The sequence below is a fragment of the Mauremys reevesii genome, linkage group 17 (genome assembly GCF_016161935.1).
Source record: "Mauremys reevesii isolate NIE-2019 linkage group 17, ASM1616193v1, whole genome shotgun sequence".
Lineage (NCBI taxonomy): Eukaryota > Metazoa > Chordata > Testudines > Geoemydidae > Mauremys > Mauremys reevesii.
In genome coordinates, this window is record NC_052639.1 from 35,517,714 (window position 1) to 35,522,134 (window position 4,421).

General features: G+C 53.7%; 1 non-coding gene across 1 annotated transcript; it reads right to left on the reverse strand.

Moving 5' to 3' along the window:
* Nucleotides 1–2,655: 2,655 nt before the first annotated feature.
* Nucleotides 2,656–2,727, reverse strand: TRNAQ-CUG. The gene has a single exon. It is a non-coding gene; the product is annotated as a tRNA-Gln (tRNA).
* Nucleotides 2,728–4,421: the final 1,694 nt, after the last annotated feature.

Sequence of the window (4,421 nt, forward strand, 5' to 3'; positions counted from 1 at the left end):
CTTCCTGGTGTGCTCTTCTAATCTCCCTGGTGTCTGGCTGCGCGTAATCAGCGGCCAGGTGATTTGCCTCAGCCTCCCACACCGCCATAAAGGTCTCCCTTACTCTCACAGAGATTGTGGAGAATACAGCAAGCAGCAATAACATAGGGGACATTGGTTTGGCTGAGGTCTGAGCGAGTCAGTAATGTGCGCCAGCGAGCCTTTAAACGGCCAAATGCACATTCCACCACCATTCTGCACTTGCTCAGCCTGTAATTGAACAGATCCTGACCACTGTCCAGGCTGCCTGTGTATGGCTTCATGAGCCATGGCATCAAGGGGTAGGCTGGGTCCCCCAGGATAACGACAGGCATTTCAACATCCCCAACTGTTATTTTCTGGTCTGGGAAGTAAGTCCCTTGCTGCAGCCGTTTAAACAGAGTAGTGCTTCTGAATACGCGAGCGTCATGAACCCTCCCTGGCCATCCCGCGTGGATGTTTGTGAAACGTCCCTTGTGATCCACCAGTGCTTGCAGCACCATTGAAAAGTACCCTTCCGGTTTACGTACTGGGTGCCCTGGTGCTGCGGTGCCAAGATAGGGATATGGGTTCCATCTATCGCCCCCCCACAGTTAGGGAATCCCATTGCAGCAAAGCCATCCACTATGGCCTGCACGTTTCCCAGAGTCACAACCTTCGTAGCAGCAGCTTAGTGATTGCTTTGGCTACTTGCATCACAGCAGCCCCACAGTAGATTTTCCAACTCCAAATTGATTCCCGACTGACCGGTAGCTGTCTGGCGTTGCAAGCTTCCACAGGGCTATCGCCACTCGCTTCTCTACTGTGAGGGCTGCTCATCTTGGTATTATGGCGTTTCAGGGCAGGGGCAAGCAAGTCACAAAGTTCCATGAAAGTGCCCTTATGCATGTGAAAGTTTCGCAGCCACTGGGAATCGTCCCACACCTGCAACACAATGCGGTCCCACCAGTCAGTGCTTGTTTCCGGCCCAAAATCGGCGCTCAATGGATAGAATCTGCCCCATTACCATCAGGATCTCCAAAGCGCCGGGCCCGCGGTTTGAGATAATTCTGTGTCCACGTCCTCATCACTGTCATCGCCAGCTGCCGTATCCGCCTCTTACTCGCCTCGGTTCAAGGTCCTGGTTCAGCATATACTGCACGAGAGTGCGCGAGGTGTTTAAAACATCCACGATTGCGGTATGGAGCTGAGCAGGGTCCATGCTTGCTGTGCTATGGCGTCTGCACGGTTCACCAAGCAAAAAAGGCGCGAAACGGTTGTCTGCCACTGTCAGGAGGGAGGGAGGGGTGAGGCTGTACCCAGAACCACCCGCGAAATGATTTTTGCCCCATCAGGCACTGGGATCTCAACCCGGAAATGCCAAGGGGCGGGGAGGCTGTGGGAACTATGGGATAGCTACGGATAGCTACCCACAGTGCAACGCTCCAGAAATCGACGCTAGCCTCGGACCATGGACGCACACCACCGATTTAATGTGTTTAGTGTGGCCACGCCGCACTGATTTTATAAAATCTGTTTTACAAAACCGGTTTATGCAAATTCGAATAGTCCCGTAGTGTAGACGTACCCACAGTGTCCACCTTTTCCAAAGAAGTGCATGAAGTAGGCGCCGCATGGCTTAACGGATAAGGTGCCTGACTTTGAATCAAAAACTTGAGGGGTCAAGTCCCTTTGTGGTTGCGTTGATGCAGTTTTACCTTCATGCTGAAAGTCCTGCTCCTTTCAAATCTGGAACCTCTTCTTGGCCGCTCAGGCCAATGCTCTGGCTTCAGCTAGAGCCCCGGGAAGGAGTTGGGGGGTGGATGTCACCAAGGCTGGGGCATGAGCCCCAGGTGCTTCCAGTCTAGCCTTTGCTATTCCTGAATTCCCAAAGGAAATGGACGGCTGCCCGGGCTAGCGTGTGGAGCAGTTTCCCTCTGTCCCTGTGCTTGAGGGGGGTTGCTACATAGCGCCTTGGGAGCCTGGATGTTTCTCTGCTTCTCACCAGCTGGAGAAAAGCCTCTTGGGATAACATCTCCTGCCCCACTGCAAAAGTGAGCATGGAGTATGGGAACGGTAAGAGGCCCCACCAGGGGGGCTGGCCCTGCTTTCCTACCGTCTACTGATGTTGGACACAGAGCATCAGCAGCCGCCCCGCATGGTGGTCTGCGGGTGGCCTTCAGTGGGGGTTTGGCATGGCAGGGAGCAGGCTGGCCGGGAGTCTTGTTGCCTGTCTGCTGGCCACACATAGGCATGGTCCTGCCTCGTCTAGCCCCGCCTCAGTCACTCTGTGGCTTATAAGCCTTCCTCGGAGCTGTCAGCACCAGCCGCCTCTGCTCCAGGTGCCCAGAGGAGGAGAGGTGTGCTGGGCTCCAGCCTGGGACTCTGCCTCCTCCTGCCTATCAAGCCTGGCCCTGGCACTGCTTTCTTCAAGTGCCATGTGAGCAAGAGGAAAAGTGTGGCTACAAGCACCAGACTTGTGGGCATCAGGTAAAGCAGTGAGAATCCCAACCACTAGAGCCACTTTCTAAACCCCCACCAAAGACCTGGCTCTGGTGGGGAAAAGGAGTTAACCAGCAGGAGGGAAATGACCCACTTTTGTATAGCTGGAGACAGGAAAGCACTTTGAGCACCAGATCTTTACCACCAGCTAACACAAGGTCCCACTGAGATTTGAACTCAGATTGCAGGATTCAGAGTCCTGAGTGCTGCCCTTTACACCATGGGACCAGCTTGTATTGGTCTCTGGGACATTGGAGACTCTCACAGGGCTGGCTTGTGTAAGGGACTGTTGGCCCTTTACTAAAACTTAGTGGGGTTTGCTGGCTAGTTCCCAGTCCCAATAGAAGGGGAAGGGCCAATGGGAAATCAGGACCCTGAGACTGACAGGCCCCTGGGGCAATGGTCACCAACGGGTAGGGAACAAGTGAGAATTTGTTAATGGAGAAAATGCCTGGTGAAAATTGGCAAAGCTGTGCAGATTTTGAAAAGTTCCAGTGAATTTACACATGAAGATACAAACAGAGAGACAAACACGCACACAGAGAATGAGAAAATCACACACTGCACAGGCCCACACAGACATAAAAAACAAACCCACACAGCACACAGAGCCATATACACAAAAAGGAAAACCTCACAAAATATAGAAAGAACAAATCCACACCAAAAATACAGCAAAAGCCCACAACAGGAAACACAAAACCCACATATCAAAAGAATACAAAGCAAAAACAATATTAATGCAAAAATCATACACACATCCATGCACACAGAACTATGCAAGACATCCACCAAAATCACACAGGACCCACATGCACATCAACGTGACAGATGAAAACCACACCAGCATACAGCAAGCCAGGCAGGGTTTGAGTCTCACAGCGAAGTGGGTGAGCACACAGGTGGTGTGGGGAGCAAAGACTGAGAGGGAGTCAGGGCAGTGCTCTGGGCTCTGCCTGACCCTCCTGACACAGGCAGCTGGTGGAGGGCAGAGCCTGGTAGATCTGTGGAATCTGCCCTGCTCTCTGTAAAGCAAGGGGACCTCAGTGTCTTCTGAGCAGGAATTGTATTTTCTGCAGGGCAAACTGATTGGCAGAAGCCATTTGCTTAAAGGAAACTAGGGCTGCAGGTGAGGTTTGAACTCACAACCTCAGCATCACTCCACTCAGCACTGCTCTGTAAGTCCTGGGCACTAACCCATTGCACCACTGGGCCCTGCTTTCAGGAGCTTGTCTCATGTTTCATGGCTGGATTAGAGGAGTGGGGGGGTTGCATTAGCTAATACAAATCCATATGAAAGGCTGCAGAATGGCAGCAGCAGAGGTGGGGAGCCTCCTTCCATGTGAAAGAGCTGGTTCCCCCTTCCGTTGCTCAGGGGAAGGTTGGTGCTTTGAGCCCACCTGGTGCTGGAGCATCTGATGGGTGAGATTAACGGGACTCAGGGAGGGGAAGGAAAGGAGGGGAAGTCTTTCCTATCCCTGCCTAGCTCCACTGGTCTCCTGTGGCCCTTTCTGGCTCCCTGCTCCCTGTTGGGGAGATGCAGAGACAAGCCCCCATCGGGTGAGTAACCGAGTGGGTGGGTCCCGGGGCGTTTGTGGGGGAGGGTTGGATGGGGCTCAAGGGTAGACGGTTGTGTGACAGTGCGTGGGGAGGGGAGGTGTGTTCCTTAGGATAGAAACAGAGGTGAAAGTAAGCTGGTACAAGCTGGTACGGCATAGCGGCAAGAGCCAATACGCCAGGCCGGACTGCACCGGCTTTTGCTGTGGGGATTGAAAGGGCTCTAGGCTCCCGCCACAGCTGGCAGCCCAGAGCCCTTTAAACCCCACCCGCGGCTCCGGCGGCCAGGCTGGGGCCGGATTTAAAGGGCTCTGGGCTGCTGCGGCCGCGGTCAGCCCAGAGCCCTTTGAATCCCGGCCGCGGCT